The sequence below is a fragment of the Emydura macquarii genome, unplaced genomic scaffold, assembly GCF_026122565.2.
Source record: "Emydura macquarii macquarii isolate MOO-44397 ecotype Brisbane River unplaced genomic scaffold, CSIRO-AGI_Emac_v2 contig_2768, whole genome shotgun sequence".
NCBI classification, from domain to species: Eukaryota; Metazoa; Chordata; order Testudines; family Chelidae; genus Emydura; species Emydura macquarii.
The window spans coordinates 38,642,488-38,662,051 of NW_027132905.1; the positions used below are offsets into that span (position 1 = coordinate 38,642,488).

Here is a 19,564-nt window from a genome sequence, read left to right on the forward strand (position 1 = left end):
CCTGGAATGAAAGGCAGAGAATTGCAAAATACTTTACAACCATTTGTATCTCCAAAGTCTGCAGCAATATTAATGGCAGTATAACATCCCTTAAAACAGGTTCTCAGCCTTTTTTTGCTGGGACCCCCTTTGAAAATATTTCAGTCTGTGATGACCCCCCCAAAAAGTGACACCCCCCCATACCATGTCATCCTTACTTCTGCACTGCTGCTGCTGGTGGCAGCACTGCCTTCAGAGCTGGGTACCCAGCCAGCAGCTGCTGCTCTCCGGACGCCCAGCTCCGAAGGCAGCGCAGAAGTAACAATGGCAATACCATGACCACCCTACAATAGGCCTGCAACCCCCTTTTGGGTCAGGACCCCCAGTTTGAGAAATGCCATCCTAAAATGAGGTATAATTTTACACCATTATTTCTAATGAATGACAGAACTATCAAGGCTTGAGGGAATGTCTGTAACAGATTTAAACACGTCCTGCCAATGAGATCCATTGGAAAGGAAAAGTGTTCCAGTGCACATGGTGGATGCCTATCACTTAAGTTAATTAAAAGTGAACAGGGCAGAGCCCTATCCTGCTAGAGAGGAGTGGGCTAGATAATCTAATTGGTCATTTTCCTCCCTTGTTTTGAGAGTGCTATGATTATAGCACTGTGAGGTGGTGAAGTAAGGAGTAGCATCCCTGTTTCACAGATGAAATTCTGAGGCAAGAAGTGACTATGCCAAAGCTGCACACACAGTGTCAGAGCAAGGAAGAGCATGCAGTTATCCTGACTCCCAGTCCCATGCCCTAATAATTAGATCACACTGTACCTGGGATTACATCATGAAACAGATATGTTTTTCTTCTGACACTGTGTAAGCCCTGCTGTAGTACTATAATGCACTTGATGCTCAGTGATATGGAAGGGAATATATATCAGTGGCTCTGTTAACACAGCTAAACCTGAGGCTGGGTATAATATGGTGGGGTTTTTATTGTTCATTGACAATGGGCATCTTGATATCCACGTTTTATTTAGGATTTCACTGAAACCAGGACTCTAATTCACTGCTTGACCCTCTCTTGATTGTTCAGTGTCAGATGAAGTCCCAGAGCACTGATTATGGGCTATAGAGCTTTTCACTCCTAACTCACTGGTTTGAGTCCACCTGGTGAGCACGAAGGGCCAAACATTGTTACCCCCTGATGGCTGGTGGCCTACCTTGTCAGTCCCTGTCCAGTTAACGACCACATCAGGAAACTGCCATGCAACGGGGTCTTGGCTGACAATCTCCAAAGAAACTGAGTAAGCCATGGAGATTAAACTCCTCTCTTGTTCTTTAAGATGGTCCCTCTTGATTAGGGCTGAGGTTTAGTCAGCAGAGGGAGGCTCACATTGCCTCTGGCACTGTTATACCTGGTCTATGACTAAACAGAGGACTTCAGTCACCAAAGTCATCAACCCAGAACCTGTTAGCAGCACTAAAGTCACTTTGTCAGCTATGGATAAAGTTTCTAGGTAGGTTTGGTCTTTGAATGGCCAGTACTGGGAAGCTTCCTGCAAGGCAGAGCACTCTGGCAAAACCCACAAACTGAAGACCCCTGAATTTAGGGGAAATTTGGACCCAGAGCCAAACTTTGCCTCTGAAAGCCCAATAACGACCATGTCCTTGCCTGGTGAATGCTGCAAGGGGATCCTTCCCATTCTGCATGTCTGTGCACTGTGCAAATTGCAGCAAAAGTGAAGAGTTTTACTCGACATGCAACTAATTTGAACGCCCTTAACTGTCTACCAGCTAACTGTGGCTGTTGAACGGACATTGCTGGCTGCTGTGTTCCCTCTGAGCTCTGTGGGGGATGGGAGATATTCTGCGGAGCAGGGTACATGGCAGATTTGTTTCAGGTATTTAAAAGGGCAGAGAATTTAATATGCACATTTGGGTTCCTTAGCTGCTTTAATCCAATGTTGCTGGAGCATTTGTGCTAATGTTTTCATTCAAAATGGAGAACCAGAACCCCCTTCTCACACTAACCCCACCCTTGCAGCTGCTGCTGCTTTCCTCTGAGGCTAGTCAATGCCTTACAGGAAATTCCCAGAGTCGAGAAGAATAAAAATAGTCAGGGGCAAAAGCAAAACTTGCTTTAGGGTTTGTCTCAAATCAGTATAGTCCCCTGGCTTGTAAATATCCAGGGCTGCCAGAAGCACTGGGCTTTTGGACTTCAAGTTTGTGGAAAGACTTTGGTTGGTTCCAATTTGCTTGGTTTGTTGTGTGGATTTATCAGCCATGTGAACTGTCTGCACAAGCGGTTTGTAAAGAAGTCCTTTAGACATGTTCAGAAATACTCAGTCCCCCTGAAGAACCCCCCCCGGTGTAACTTTGGTTGTATTGTACATTCCAAGTAAATCTGATTAATATTTTCAGCAGAAATGACCTTTCTTATCCCAGTGTAGCACGAAGAATGTCAATCAACACATGCACCAGGAGTCACTGATGTCTTTGGAGGAGAGAGAAGTGGTATCTTAGGAAAATACAATAGCTGAATGTGCAAAGTCACAACCATGATTAATTCAAATTCAAAAACAGATTTAACTTAGAGTATGACTTCAACCAATGGAAGCCATGCAATTCCGAGTTAGGGCTGATACTTGAAGCTCACTCCTCTCTGCTTCACTATGTCTGTGTGATGGAGTGGCTGTCTTAATTTTCAGAACTGCCTTTCTAGCTGTTTAGGCACCTTATTGTTAGCAGAACCTTTCTGTTGTACCCCATGGCACAATCTCTGAATATCTTTTTGTACTTGGTATTGTTAAACATTTCAATTCCTTTGTTTAACAGTGTAAAGAACATAAAGGACCATGTTCTCTCCTGTTGATATGATTTTGGGCTCCAAGTCTGGTTCAGATATAATATCATAGCAATGGAGTCATTCTGGCATCTATTCACATTACAATGGCACCCAAATGCCAGATCAAAGCAGGCATCTCTGACATATTTGGTGTAGTGTTCTAACTCCTCCACTATCCTTCTGTTCAAAGGGAACCTTCCATTTTACCCACCTGTATCCTTGTTCCACACAGACTTGCTTTTTCTGTGTAATGAAGAAACTCCACCGCTATCAACATTCTAATATGGCATGCAACTCAGACCGCCCGGAGGCTCGGCTCTCCCCTGCCCTGCTCTGGGTTTGGTCATTTGAAACAGTGCAAGAGAAGTGCACAATGGATGTGAAATGCTGCCATTCTGACCTTGTGACATTCCACACCCACTGTGCATTGGTGTAAAGACTGTGCAAGGTGCCAGGCAACAGAGGGGGTACATTTAACTCCCATTACCCAACAGCCCCAGGCATGCCCTGAGAGGAAAAGGCCCATGCACAATCAGGCTATACACACTCTGTATATCAGCATGACTGAGGCAACTAGTAAGAGATAATTGGGCAGCCATATTTCCAAAAGGGCAGTGCTGTCTGTCTAGTGGTTAGAACAGAGGATTGGGGTCAGGTCTCCGGGGTTCTAGTGCCAGCTCTCCCACTGACCTGCTGTGTGGCCTGCATGTCACATGAATCTCTTTGTACCTCCCTCTTCCCATCTGTAAATGGGAACATCAATGCTCACCTGAACCAGGGGTGGCTGAGAGAATGCATTAACATTGGCAAAGTGCTTTGAGATCCTCAGGTGATAATTCATGACTATTATAATTAACCATATGCTAATCAATTCATACCTGGACCATGGAGCTTGTATGAATTGACGAGAGATATTAAGCTCCTCCGAAGCACACTTGAGTCTCAAATTCTCTGTTAGTGCCCAAGATCTCAAAAGCAATTTGCCTTTCAATGTGCTCCACTACCATGAACGGCAGGGCCTTTTCTGTGTTTTTTCTAGACTTCTCCTCAACCTGAGCTAATGCTGTTCCTTGGCTTGTGGTTCTCAGGTTTTACTCATGCATGGCCACCTCCTAAGACAGGCACGATATGTACCTTTCAGGTCCTGGCTGTGTCCAGTTTATAACAATTGTCAAACAAGTCAGCTGTGCAGTATCATAAGGGAGTAGATGATGCTCCTCCTTCAGGCACTGAGCACTGGCTAACCCAGGCTGCCTACTACGGAGGAGAAATTATTCCTCTTGTAATAGGAGAATAGAACAAATTAAAGTAGCCCCAGTTGTTCAAAAACCAGCCATCACGGTGATGAATCACAAAAGAGATTAGATAGATGACATGGAAAGAAGGACTGATACAGAGAGGCAGATAGAGAAGGAATCTCCAGGAGCTTTGTGATGGGAGAGCAGACTAAATTAAAGTAACTCCCCTTCCTTAGTTCTGGCAGCTAAATTCCACCTTTGAGTATAAATGGATACTACAGTAACTCAGGCATGACATAACTTCCCTCTGTCTCTACACAGGTGACATGGCACATGCATCTAACTATTCACAGCGCCGGATTTTTATATGAGGCTTTGTTGCTATTTTTCACCACAAGTGTTAGAACTTTGGATCAAACACACATTGGATCAAACCATCCAAGATGTTTAATGTCATATAACTATCCTAGGGAGCAAACCAGCTACAAATCATCCTCCAGCTGCAATACTGAGAAATCCGGAGAGAGTCTGAGCTAAATAAATCACACACACACACACGCACACACAAAAGGCCCCCTACCTGTAGCCCTGAATGTTTTGAGTTCCCCCGGAGGTCTCCAGCAGACAGGGGCGGCCTGGTATTGTGAACCTACGGTTATTTGCTGCACTACAAGCAAGTAGCGTCCCGGTCGCCTAGGCAATGACATTGGAGCTGTTGAAAGCTATGTGAAAAGTGTGGCAAGGGCTTGCGCTCTCCTTCCTGGAACACTAGGGAGTTACAAGGGGGTGGGGAACACTCAGCCAACTGTGCCGGGGAATTAAGACGGTCACTTCAGCTAAGCAAGGCTGGCTCGCCTAAGGCTCCAGAAATGCCCAGCCATTCAGCACCGTGGAGCAGCAGAATGCACTGCCCTCATGGTAAATATACAATGAAAGGAGAGTTTGTGTTTTATTAATGTTTAATCAAATACTGTGTGAATGAGGCTATCATCAGGAGGCAATAGGCTCACGCTCAGAAGCTGAATAGTACAATTTATCATAGGCACGTGGATTCCAGTGACATCTGAATGTGGGTGGGGAAAACTGACCTGCCAAGCTGTGCCTAGAGCAGTCGCCAGTAAAGACCACTCAGCTTCTGACTGAAAACAATAAGCAACGTCAAGCTGGTGAGCCTTGCAGAACTTCTGACTGAGGCATCAATTATCTTTGCATTAAGAACTTGTTGAATAATTTCTTACTGTCTCTTGTTCCTGATTAATCAGTGTTGCTAATGTTTGTTTGTTTAACGCCATTCAAACACTTGAAAAGGGAAGCTGAAGAGTTTTTGTTATTTTAAAAACATCCTTTGAACTTGTGTGCTTATCCCCACTCAGTGTCTAACAAGAACCAAAAGTCTGCACCTACACATCCCCAAAGCATACTTAAAGGGGCAGACTTCTGTCAGCTGTTAGAATATTCATATATTTTATTCCCACATATACATTCCTGCGTGAACTAGGTGCGCTGATTTATTCATTATAGATGGATGTTTACAAGGGTCTGAACACATTAGCGTTGACATGTTCATTTTGCCAGAGATGAACATACAATCCCTGCATTTATTTTCACATGTGAAAAGCAAGCTTCATTTTCAAAGGTTCCATCCAATAAGCTGCAATAGGTTCTGAGAGTAATGCCTTTTGATGGAATATATTTGCACATGTTCTTAACCTCATGTGAAATTTGTTCACACTCTGCTTTCTGCATAGATTGTAAGCTCCTCTGGGCAAGGACTGGTGGGTTTTTTTTAATAGATGTTGGTGCACGACCTAGCACAATGGCTCCCTGCTCTATGATGGCAACCCTTGGCACTACCGTGAGATGCATTATTCTCAGAGTGACCATTTGGTGCTGCCAGCAGAGGAATCTCTTTGGTATCCCCTATGCTGCCCACACATATCATCAGCAGCACCTTAATACACTGCTCTCTCTCAGTGGATGTACAGTTCGGCCTATGGAAGTAATAACATGTTTTCAGTTTCAGACTCTGAGATGTTTGTATGAACAGTGCAGAACTGCAGTGGGGAAGCTGTAGCTGGCATATAAGAAAACAGTCCCTGCCCCAAGGAGCTGGCACTCCACAATCCAGCCCCAGTGGGAGCAGTTCAGAACCATAGAGAACACCAGGGGCTCTGCAAGGGCCTCACAGAGGTCACTGCTGGGTAGAGTGAACTCTGGGAGGGAGGTGCAGGAGGTCACATGACACATGGGAAGAAGGAGGTGTGGAAAGCAACGTCTAGGTGACAGGTGCAAAGGGGTGACCAGGAGATATGCTTGGCTGAGTGACGGGGGAGCTGGAGAAGACGCCGGGGGAAGCAGGGCTGGGACTAGAATGGGAGGAGAGGTCCACTCTGGATGCTGGAGGTGAAGAGAGGTCAGTGCAGGGAGCTGGTGGAGTCACACCAGTGCAGGCAGGACAGGGGCCACTCTAACACTGTATGATTAAAATGTGACATGGTATGATTAAAATACTACCATGCATATCATTGTTGCTACCACTGTTATATAATTGCAACAAATCTTATACAAAGTATGTCATGTAAAGTATCAATGGAAAAGTGATGATTTGCTGAGTATAATTATCCTGTTTATATGCATGTATCATCTTTGACTTTTCATCTGGATTTCAGATGTGTTTGCTCCTGAGATAACACTTGTTTGTATCCAGTCTAGTTATTTTGTGAATGAACAATGCTGTTGATGGCCCATCAAAGGATACTTAGCTTCCACAATGGGCCATAAAAGGTGCTTGACCCCATCCGCGGAGCTATCCTGTGGACTTTTCAGCCAGTTAATAAATAATGGCGGTTCCTATGACGCAACAAAGCGTGCAAGTACATGTGACTTGCTCATGTGACCCTAGGCTCCTTGTTTCTGTGAAGTTCCACAAACTGAAACAATGAGCATCCACCCACATGGTAGAGAGTATTTAAGGCCCTGAAAACATCTCCATTTTGTCTTCATCTCCTGTTTCACTTCTCTGCACTGGATTTCTAACAAGGAAGCTTTAAACAAGGACTGATAACCACTAAGCTGTTTGTGTCATTTCCAGAGACTTTGACAAATTAAGAACTTTACAACTCAGTTATGTTTACTTTGAAACTGACTTACAAACTTTTGTTCTCATCTGTATGTATATGATCCTTTAACCAATACTATCTCTTTTTCTTAAAAAAATTAGTTTAGTTTATAAGCATGTATAAAGAATGGCTTAAAGCGTGTATTTGGGTAAGATTTGAAATATTCATTGACAATTTGGTAATGTGTCCAGTCCTTTGGGATTGGCAGAACTTTTTTTTTTTTTTTAACATATGATGAATAAAGATTTTCAGTAATCCCCATCATATTTGACTTGGCTGTCTGAGGGGAGGCCAAAGGTCTGGATGACTTTAAGGGAACTGTATTTTTATCTTCTCAATAACCAGCGATGCTGTTTGGTGCTGGCTTGGTATATCTTATGGAAGAAAAACCACCAGGATTTAGGGCTCTGCTGCCCCATTCTTTGCAATTTTGGCCTATTTAAGCTATCTCAGCCTGGCTCCTCTAGAGGCCAAGGTCACACACACTAATGATGGATCTAGCTAATGTCAGCCCTGCCTGGGGGGAACTCTCTCTGATTGGCTGCCTTCCCCACTGCCCTGCCTCCTGGGGAAGAGGAGGCAATCAGGAAGCAGGCAGCTTTCTCCTCCTTCCCCACACCATCCTCCCAAGAGGGGAAGGAGAAGAAGGTAACAGAAAGAGCCCAGATGCTCAGGGTGGCTCTGCTCCCTGCTCACCCTCCTTGCAACACCCGGCCTGGGAAGGGGCAGAGTGGACCCCACTGCAACCCCTCTCCGGGCTGGGAAGGAACATGAAGAACCCCAGGAGCTGTGGAGGACAGAACTGATGGGGGGTGGGGGGTCGGGGGATGGATATAACAGGCAGATGTGGGGGCAGAATTGACGTAGGAAGGAAGGGGGCTAAGATTGATTTAGAGGTTGGGCGGTCAGGTGTGTGTGGGAGTGAGAGCTCCTGCAGCGGGGGCCAAAATCACTTAAATAAATTTGGGGGAGTTGGCAACACTAATTATCTCATACACACACACACAGGGTGGGGGGGGGGCCCAAATATTAAAAAAAGAAATCACATTATCTTTTTTTTTAAAAAGCTCATGATTTTTAGGCCAATCTTCTGATTTCTGGGGTCTGACTCAGGACTTTTTATCCTTGGGGCTGGCAAATCTGTGAGTGCTGTGAGCACAGCAGCACGGGAGGAAGGTGATTTTAGCAGCAGCCCTTTAGCTAGGCTGAGATGGGGGAGAGGCAGCGAGCTCAGACCAGAAAGGAGGTGGCTGAGAGAACAAAGGGGAGAGATGACCAAGGCAGGGATTCCTGGCTCCTTCACAACCACATAAGCTTTGGTATAAAAGTGGGCTGTGGCTCATGCATCCGATCAGGTCCAAAATGTCAGGGAATGTTCTAGGCATTAATGGGCAGAACCTTATTGATGTTGCTAAAGATGAGAAAAGCCTGATTTCCACTTGTGAGAGGGGAAAATCAGACCCACCAAGTGCCCTGTGGTATTGCAGGCAGAGGAATCATTCCATCTGAGGACCTCCACAGCTGCTCCCGCATCTCATGCAGCAGTTTACTATGCTGCTGTCTCTCATTGGGTATGTACAGCTCAGCCACAAAAGTAATCATAGAATCATAGGACTAGAAGGGACCTTGAGAGGTCATCTAGTCCAGTCCCCTGCACTCCTGGCACGACTAAGTAATATCTAGACCATCCCTGACAGGTGTTTGTCTAACCTGCTCTTAAAAATCCCCAATGATGGAGATTCCACAACCTCTTTAAGCAATTTATTCCAGTGATTAACCACCCTGACAGTTAGGAAGTTTTTCCTAATGTCCAACCTAAACCTCCCTTGCTGCAGTTTAAGCCCATTGCTTCTTGTCCTGTCCTCAGAGGCCAAAAAGAACAATTTTTGTCCCTCCTCCTTGTAACAACCTTTTATGTACTTGAAAGCTGTTATCATGTCTCCAGGCTAAACAAACCCAGTTCTTTCAGTCTTGCCTCATAGGTCATGTTTCCTAGACCTTTAATCATTTTTGTAGCTCTTCTCTGGACTTTCTCCAATTGTCCACATCTTTCCTAAATGTGGGGCCCAGAACTGGACACAATACTCCAGTTGAGGCCTAATCAGCGCAGAGTAGAGCAGAAGAATTACTACTCGTATCTTAACTGCAACACTCCTGCTAATACATCCCAGAATCATGTTCGCTTTTTTTGCAACAGCATTACACCGTTGACTCATATTTAGCTTTTGATCCAATATGACGCCCAAATCCCTTTCCACAGTACTCCTTCCTAGGCAGTTACTTCCCATTTTGTACGTGTGCAACTGATTGTTCTTTCCTAAGTGGAGTACTTTTGCATTTGTCCTTATTGAATTTCATCCTGTTTACCTCAGGCCAATTCTCCAGTTTGTCCAGATCATTCTGAATTATAATCCTATCCTCCAAAGCACTTGCAACCCCTCCCAGCTTGGTATCGTCCACAAACTTAATAAGTGTATTCTCTATGCTGTTATCTAAATCATTGATGAAAATATGGAACAGAACCATACCCAGAACTGATCCCTGCGGAACCCCACTCATTATGTCCTTCCAGCATGACTGTGAACCATTGATAACTACTCTCTGGGATGAAGTGTGTGGCCTGCTAGTTATTGTTTAATAACACATACTATTGCACCTCTTTGGTCATTTATTCACCCAAATTTAATTGCTGACTCCTTGTGAAAAGATCAATAACACATGGAAAGTAGTGACTATGGGGGCGTGGAGCTTGGATGGTCATTTAGATTTAATTCATTTCCAATATCCATAAACATTAAAAGGACAGTATCACTGCAGGAGGTCATGGCCACCCCTCCCTGTCCATCAGCAGGGGAGGGGGGTAGAGGGACATGGGATAGCCCAACTCTACTGTGTCCCAACCCACGGTTCTAACAGTGGCAGGTTCTGGCACTGGGTCAGCAGGGTCCCATCTGAAACACACTGACCGAGTATCAGGTCACAACACAGACTATCGGCTGCTTTCCCTGGGCTACTTATTACCATTTCATTATAAGGTGCCGGGCTTTCGGGGTTATCTTTGGCCTCCTTGGGGTAGATGGCTAGCAGCAGCACCGGCAGCTCCTCAGCATCCCAGGAGGCAGGCTGCTCTGGCAGCTCCTTGGCACCCCAGGCGTAGGCTGCTCCGGCAGCTCCTCCTCGGTCTTCAGGCTGTAGCACTAGGAGTCCAGCTCCAGCGGTGGCCCAACTTGAGCTTTATGGACTATATACTTTATATACTTTATACTTCCTGTCCCGCCCTCTACTTCCAGCGGGATTGGCAAGGCAGTTCTGGTTCTGGATAGGCTGCCCTTCCTGTCCATCTCAGAGGGAAGCCACGCCCTCTCACTACAATCACATTAAAGGTCACATATTTTTAAATAATCCTAATGAGTTTTACTGATAGCATTTCAGAGGATTAAAAACTATGTATCTTTCTATATTAGTATTCGTTTACTTTTATATTTCACTCTGCTTGGAGGATGGAAGCAGGCTGGTCAGTTATATTTTTGGTTATAGAGTTTCAAATTAGTTTCACTTTATAGCTCTGACCCTTACCCCAATCTAATTGAGATCTTGAGTGGCCCAGAAAGAAAGATATACAGGACACTATGTTGCACTATTTGAAGTCAGTGGGCATAAGATCAGGCCAATAAAGCAGGTACAGTTTCAACTTGAATTATTCATATGAATTATTCATTTTAAATATTCCTTTGAAAGACAGTGGGTCAGATTTGTCCCTGGTGTTGACCCCATATGGGTCAGTATGTTACGAACAGTGCACACGTTAAACAGTGCTAAATCAAAGATTCAATTTGATTACCTGTTAAACTGAAATTAAACATGACTTACACCTTTAGTACCGATTTTAACATAGTCTAGCCTTTCTTCCCTCACTTTATTTAAACCCAAATCCACTAGTTAACTATTTTTGCATTTTTCTAAGAATCTTATGAATTTCCCTTTTTATCCAATTCTTGTTTGCCAACATATTACATTTTTAATTTGCAGTCTCACTATAAAAGCCAAGGGAAATTTTCACAAGTTGATGTCTCTTCTCTCATTACTGCCAATAATTAGTCAAGAGCCTGCTCATGATCAGAAATTAAGAATCAGGAAGCAAGTTGGAACATGCATTCTTAAAATATATATATATATATAGGGGGCTCTTCTAATTATGAGATAGTATTGCTGACATTTGTGGACTGTAGGGAACAAGGAATGTGAAAGTAGGAATGAGAAAATTGGTGTCTAATCACATGGTGTTGCATATCACATCTTATTAAATAGTGTGCTGATTGCTTATCCTATTTGCATAAGAATTATTAGTTTCATCTCTGTTCCTTATCATTATTTGATAATCAGATGTCACACATAAATTGTTGCTAAAAGCAATATACTTCCAATAGCTGTCTATATAAGCTTATATAGTGCAAATGTCTCCTTTTTCTTTATTATTCAAATAATTGTATTTTAAATACTACAGTAGAACCTCAGAGTTACGAACACCTCAGGAATGGAGGTTGTTCGTAACTCAACAAAACATTACAGTTGTTCTTTCAAAAGTTTACAACTGAACATTAACTTAATACAGCTTTGAAACATTACTATGCACAAGAAAAATGCTGCTTTCCCTTTATTTTTGTAGTAGTTTATGTTTAACACAGTACTGTACTGTATTTGTTTTTTGTTTTTTTTCTCTGCAGCTGCCTGATTGTGTACTTCCGTTTCCAAATGAGGTGTGTAGTTGACTGGTCAGTTCGTAACTCTGGTGTTCGTAATGCTGAGGTTCTATTTTATTCTCTTTCTGATGTTGTGCTTAAGTGGAAAGGAAGAATGGTTTTGTGGTTACGATGTTGGACTAGGATTTAGGAGAGCTGGGTTCTGTTCGCAGCTCTGCCCCTGACTTTCTGCATGACTTGGGGCAATTCTCTTATGGCGGGATCTTTAAAGGTCTTTAGATGCCTAGGATATCTTTGAAAATGTGGCCCTAGGTACTTATGAAAATCCCAGTAGGTGCCTAACTGCATCTTTAAGTGCCTAAATACCTTTACAAATCTGGCCCTTAGGCTCTTCAATCAATGGAACTTAGGCCCTTGGCCTGCCCTTAAGACATTTAAATTGGACACTAGGAAGTTTTACCTCTAACTATACTGGTATAATTAAAGAGCTGCTAGTGTGGATAAAGAGCCCTAGTGTGGATGTTGTCATATCAGTATAAAGGTGCTTTATATTGGTATAGCTATTCCCACACTAGTATAAGGCAACTTCATATCGATATAATGGCATTCCTACGAGGGGTTGTACCAGTTTCTTTATTTTGATAAAGAGACACATGCTAACCTGTGTGTAAACCAGGCGTAAGGAGAGTTTGGTTTTGAGAGCATTGAGGTAGGGATAGTCTCTCCTGGGCCAACATCACAGGTGACAGAAACACTGGCTGTAACTCTAAATGTAAGAACGGCTTCCTAATTACATAGAGAGTTTCCCCCAGAGAGGGTCTCCCATGGGAGCCCCACTGCAGCCAGAAACAGCAGGCAGGCAATTAATCACCCTATAACTGGCAAAGGTAATAAAATGAATTGAATCTCCAGCTGGAACTTGGCACAAAACATGTTGTTCTCAGATGCTGAGAATACATTCAGATTGCAAAGGGGGAAAACACCCTAGACAAGGCAGAGAAACTCCTAAGTAATTATCCATTCTCTGAATACTGTGCACGCATCATGTTCTTAATTGATTGTAGTCTTCTAAGGAGCAACAAACTTCTAATTTATGCCCAGGTACAAATAAAGATGACATTGGAATGGTTATTATTCTGGCTCCATCTAAACTAAGGGCAGAATATTCATTTAAGAAAGATATTTTCCCTAGGGACTACAGTTATTAACAATGTTGTCTTTCTATAGCATCTTTCATCTGAGGATCTCAAAGCATTTTACAAACATTAATTAAGACTCTCAAACACTCATTATACCCATTCTATTTATGGGTAAATAAACACACAGGTAAGTCTGGTGATTGGGCCAATATCAGCATGTCAAGATCAGGACTGATAACGGAAACCACAAGTCCTGCTCTGACCACTAAGAATTAAGAAAGTATTAAACCCTTCCATCAAAGTAGAGGCTATTTGTCAGCTAAGGAACAGAAGGCCAAGTGGTTCACACCTCTCTGTGGCAGTGATTATTATTTTAGGCCTGCCCCATTGATTTTGTAGCATTTTCACCCAGTCTTTCCTTCTGGTTTGCCCTTTTTCTTGGTTTAGACCCAATCCCATTCACCAGCTACCTTGAGGGACAAAGTCTGCAGTAGAATGGACTAGCAACATTATACTGCCCTCTTAGATATAAACCCTTCTTTTCCTCCCTCCTTGAATGAGGAATGAGGGCATTGTATATTCAATCCTTCCAGGGAGAGAAAAATCTATGAAGATAGAAAATCTTCCTCCTCTAGAGCTCTTACTGAAACTCTGAATGTATTGCTCTGCTCTGTGATCTTTAAGAAAACAACAAACAAAATAAAAACAAAGAACACGCCTATCAAATGTATGTTAAAATGCTTCTCTGAGCCCCAACCTCTTTATCTGAAATAATTTCTGCAAACAAATCGTTGAATTAAAATAATGCCATCTCAGTTCATTTTTTGTTTGTAAAAAACCCCAAAAAATATAAATAGGCTTGTAAGGATTTGATTTTTATCTGTGAATGTCAAAGTAAATGTTGATTTTGCCATACACACACAAACCAACAAAAACATTTCCATTTATAATTGAAATTTACAGATCGGCAAAATAAGAAAAATGCTACTTGAGAACTTATTAGAGTTTGATTTAAGGATATTTACTTTATATATTTTAACATGCGAAGATGACAATTTGTGTTTTAAGGCTTATAAAGGTTTAACTTTTTGAATCTCAATGTCTACTGTCATTAAATAATTGTTTAATCTCCTATTGTCTGACTCCCCCCTCCATACTTTCCACAACTGTGAAAATGTAAATAGATAAAAAATGTAAAAAGCTTAAAAATAAACATTTATCTTATTCATCACAATTATATAAAAATAATGGAATTCTGCCAACTGAAAATATAATTATTTGTGATAAGGAAAAGACATACACCTATCCTGTGAGGAGGAGAAGCAGAAGTTCCCACCTTTGACTGACCAAGGATACTCAAATAAAATCAATTAATATCTCAGAGTTGGGAAAAGGTATGACTGTGTTCCTAGGTGATGCAACTGCTGGTGGAACTCTCCTTTGCAAAATAAAATTGAAACCTAGGCAGCACTAGCCTGTCCTCTGTCAGCTTGCATGTTCTGATAATTCTCCAGAGAACACTTCTCTATCTTTTTTTTAAATGTTCTGTTAAATTTTGTAGCTTGGCTTTCTCACCTGTGTAATGTCCTTAGTTGATTACACTGGCATCCATGGTAACAACCATAGTAACAGAATACAGCTCACTCCTGCAGGGTCACTAACATGCTCTCTTGGGATTAAAGAGACTGGGTCTGGAACACACATTCTGGGCTAGATTCTTCTCTCAGTTACGCTGGGGTAAATCTACTGTAACTCCAGTTAAGTCAGTGGATCAAATCAGAAGTGTAAATCAGAAGAAATTGCATTGTAGGCAGTGGGCCAGGCCAGATTTTGCAGTCATTTATACTGGTGTAAACTCTGATTAATTAGGTTTTCTTCAGTCCATTGGCTTTATTTTATTTGACTTCAGTAGTGTAAAGTACTATGCTCAGATACTGCAGTGATGATCACCATCAAAATATCTAAGTAGATAAGAATACTCAAAATTTACACCAGCGGGAAGAAGAGCAGAATTTGGGCTAGTAGTGTTACAAGTCTGTCCTGCTTTGACCAGAACATCTTTTTGGGCAAGGAGCATTACTTTACTTATTTCACAAAACACTCTTTCCCATTCACCCCCTTCAAATATAACCTGCTAGAAACCAACCACTTTGAAAGCTTGCAACCAGATTACATTTACAGCCCTGGAGATTCTGATGTGTAAATCCTCATCCCACAACCCAGCAACAGATTCAAGACAACACCATCACCCTGGCTCTGAGTTGGAGACTGCCATTCTGAGGCCAGCAGTTGCGGAAGCTATGGGGGATGGATGCTTCCCCTCCTCTCTACTCCTCCCTGCACCCCCACAAAATGAGAATGACATCTTCACAATGACCTCAGGCCAGAACAACCAGGGTTCGATCCCAGGCCACTCCCAGACAGTGTTCCCACACCCCATATACACCAAGAAACAGGGCCTGATTCTCCTCTTGCTTCCACCAGTTTTACACTGCCCTATATCTCCATTGACTTCAGTGAAGCTATTCCAGCCTAAGTGAGAATCAAGGTCATTGTTACTGAATTCATAGTCACCAGTTTCCAAAGCATCAGTTTGCAAACACCAGACCTAGGGAAGCTGCTGTAAACATCCCACTGTTCAATCTCATCTCACCACTTCCAGTTTGAGAGACTTTTTGATTGGAACAAACAATGCTCAAATCAGTGACCTGAGGCTACTACATATAAGACATCAGCTCTCAATCACAGGGAAAACAAGGAATCACTATACATATGTCTGCATTTGTCTTACACATTTGTATGGAGACCGTTGTGTATAAATAAATGCAGACCCAAACACATTCTGCAACAAACGTCCCATTCTTCTTGGCTCAACCTACTTTGAGCTGGCCTGGCCAGGCCCAGGTGAAATGAAAAGCTGGGGCGGAGATCTGCCTGAATAGTCCGGTATTGAGAATGAAGTTTGAAGAACTCACCAGGCGATGACATGGGGAAGGGGAGGAAGAGAGAAAGAGTTGCTTAAACCCGAGATGACAAATAGCTTTAAAATATGATCCTGCTTCCCTCCCCCTTGAGTGTTTTCCCCTCCTTTCGGGATCGCCGCTGAGAGGGCTCTGGAGGAGCCTGGAAGCACAGAGGGAAGAGTATTGCAGCTTTGCTTCCTGCAAAGGGCTGATCCCTGCCCCGGTGAGGACAGGACTGGAAGAGGGAGAGCAGAGTCCTGATTCCCCCTCCCCGCCCAGCACCGGGAAGCCGAGCTAAGACACGTGCCCCCGCCCCACACCGGGCTCGCTCTGGCCGCCCTCGGCTGCTCGGGCAGTGCCCGCCACCCCTCCCGCGTCCGGCAGGGAGCGCGGGCCGAGCCCCGGCGGATGCCACGTGCAGGAGGCCGCCCTACCTGGCTGCGGCGGCGGCGGCTCTGTGCGCAAGGGCAGGAGATGGCCGGAGGCTGGCACCGGTGCCCCGGGCAGGGCGGGAGCCAGGCTGCACTCTGCCCGGGCTGGTGTCACCTCCTCCTCCTCCTCCTCTTTGCCACAGCCCAGCCACCCCTGCCGGCTCCCGGGGGTCCCGGTACACAGCGCCTCCTTAACCCCTTCCTGCCCGCGCTGCAGCCGGGGGCCGGGCCCGGACTCAGAGGCGGCTGGGGCGTGGGTGCGCCGGGGGCCAGCCGCGGGCTGGAGGCGTGTGGCCGCCGTTCGGCGCTGTGCGGGCGGGAAGGGACTGGACGGGAGCGGCTTCCCGCCGTGGGGGAGGGCGGAGGGGCGGGGGGGGGAGGGATGAGCTCTGCAAAGACACGGGCCAGGGGCAACCCCTGGACTAGGCGAAGGGAGGCAGCAGCCTCAGCAGCCCTCGCTCGATGGTTCCGAGCCGGGTCCAGACGGAGCCCGTCTCCCTCCTCCAGAGCCAAAGCTCCTGGGGCCTGCACACACCCAGCTGCCCCACCTGCGTGTCCGGGAGACAGGCGAGCTGAGCGCAGAAGAGGCTCTTGGGGCTGACCTGTGTGCCTGGTATGGGGGGGGGGGGGGGAAAGGGGGTCTATAGAGGGACCTCATTCAAAGGCAGAGACGCCCCGACAGGTATCCTCTCTGTCAGTGTCTAGCCAAACACACAGATCTCTGGGAACCCAGCCATCGTCTCCCAGGCTGCTGAGATCAGACTTTTTGCACTTTTCCTCCAGGCTACGATTCACATATTCACCTCCACCACCCCCCTGACCACCAACTCTCCAGCACTAAAATGTCCTTTCAAAGAGGATCCAGGCGCAACCCCCCCCGACTCCGACCCCCACTCGTATGCTTTTAAAACGACAAGCGGAGGAGGCTGAGCTCTAAAGAGAGCTTGCAGATATTTCTGATCTTTTTCCAAGAGGGATTTTATTTTAAACATCTCCCCGGGACTTTTAAACACAACATTGGAATCGAGGTTCACCAACAATTGAGAATACATCATTCAAGCAATTAGAAATAATGCAAAGCAGTCACACGCAGAATACACGGGAGGGAACAATAGGAAACGTACGCGAACTGTCAGGGCTTTTACCTTGCGAAATGCAAGAACATGGAAATCAATCATTGCAAGGAAGCATCACTCTTTTTCTGCAAGATACACATTCATATTTTCTCGTGTATGTGACCGATACGTCGGGGCTTTATTTATTTATTTTGTTAATGTTCTAAACCTATTTCCAGGAAACCAAATAGAGAAAATGTATGTCGGCTACTGGCACCCAATTCTGGTATCAAACTAGAGAAAATAAAACCCATTGCTACAGAAATTAAAATAAATGGCAAATTCAAAGCAGGAGAGAATTATTAACATGTATTTTGTGTCTGGTATAATGCTCCTCACCCCCATTCATCTGTTAGGAGAAGAATCCTTTTGCTTTAATCTTACATTGTTAAACTGACAATTTTCAGATTTAAAATGTTCAGAGGGGTGGCCGTGTTAGTCTGCATACAGCAAAAACAAGGCAGACCTGTAGCACCTTAAAGACTAACACATTTCTGCGGGCAAAAGCTTTCGTGGGCTACATCTGACGAAGTGGGTTGCGGCCCACGAAAGTTTATTATGCCCGCAGAAATTTGTTAGTCTTTAAGGTGCTACAGGACTCTCCTTGTTTTTGCAGATTCAAACTATTATTATTGCAAAGGTGGCGACGCTATTCCCTATTTTAATACCAGCGATGGTTCTGTATAACCAGCATTATAGCACAATGGCGTCCTGGGCCATAACAACAACAATGAACAATAATAATAATTAATAAGGAGGTTAGCCTGCAGTCTTTACTTAGGCAAAACTCCCCAGGATGGAGCCCTTAAAATATCCATCTGTGTACACAAGTTTTGCTGAAAGGGCTTTTTATAATATAAAGTTAGCGGAAATGCTTCGTCCTACCCGTCATTTACCTACGATTTAAACATCTGGATCAGGATTAGGTCAGATTGCAGGGGTATAAAGTAAATACACAAACAGCCCCCCCTTCCCCCGCATTGTTAATTAAATTTCATTGAATTATTTGACATCACCGAAAGTATTTTTAAATAACTTGTCATAAAAATGTGATTCGTTTTATTTTTGTAAATTTTTGAGCAGAAAATCATTGCATTATTTTAGACAGTTACCGCACTTATTGTGTGGCCCACATACATTATTTAGTAATTGTAAACCATTCTGGTAAAAAAAATCTGAAAGGTTTAGTGACGCATTCGTTGAAAAACGGATGTGATTGTATATAATAATATATTTAGAGTTGGATGCTTCCAGTCGGATTGTAAACAAAACATAAAGCAGTGAGGTGCCAAGAAAAAACAGCAGCTCTGAACTGTAACATTAACTATGTCCTAATTTATTTCATAGATAAAAACGGTGGAAAGAAAATTATTTTAAAAGATTATATTTAAAATATTGTTCAGAAAGACGGAAAAAAACAGGGGTTCGGGATTGTTATGGCGGAGGGAGAGAAAATTGAAGGGGAAAACTGGAAAAAATAACCGAAAATTAGCAAATTTCACCGAAAATGAATGGAAACAAATTAAAAGCTTTAGGACCAGAACCAAAACGTGAGATTTCTTTACCTTGCTTATGTGTATTTTGTGTAAATAACTAATACCAAAGGGTTCCAAGGGTAAATTCACAGGCAGGAGTTCCTTTCACATTGCAAAGATACAGACAGCTGGGCTGGCGGCAAACAGACGCTATCCCGCCTGTTCAGGATGAAAGTAACGGGTGCTCTGTCGCTGCAGGAGGCACCTGCAAATGGATTAATAGCTGCCTGACCAGATTAACGCCTGGGAGGCTGCCAGACATTTCCCGGCGTTATTCTGCACCAGCCCGCTCCTGCAGTGGTGGGAGGAGGATGCCCAGGAGACACCTAGCTCTGGAGAGGTCACCAGCTCCCTGTGCATAGCAGGGGATCTCGCCCCCCCGAATTCCCTGGCCCCTCCCCAGCGCCAGGAGCTGCAGAATAATTCAGACAGAGGTGCTGGAACCAGGCGTGCTGCGGGTGCTGAATGTGGCTTGAAGTAGTTTCCATCATATGCAGG

At 44.1% G+C, this 19,564-nt stretch overlaps 1 protein-coding gene across 1 annotated transcript in view; it reads right to left on the minus strand.

Moving 5' to 3' along the window:
* The window catches only part of TP73 (tumor protein p73), a 91,592-nt gene extending 75,127 nt beyond the window's left edge, over positions 1 to 16,465 (minus strand). The window contains exon 1 of the mRNA XM_067566716.1: positions 16,420 to 16,465. The gene's annotated coding sequence lies outside the window, so the exon portion shown is untranslated. The remainder of the gene's footprint in view (positions 1 to 16,419) is intronic.
* Between the last annotated feature and the right edge of the window lie 3,099 nt (positions 16,466 to 19,564).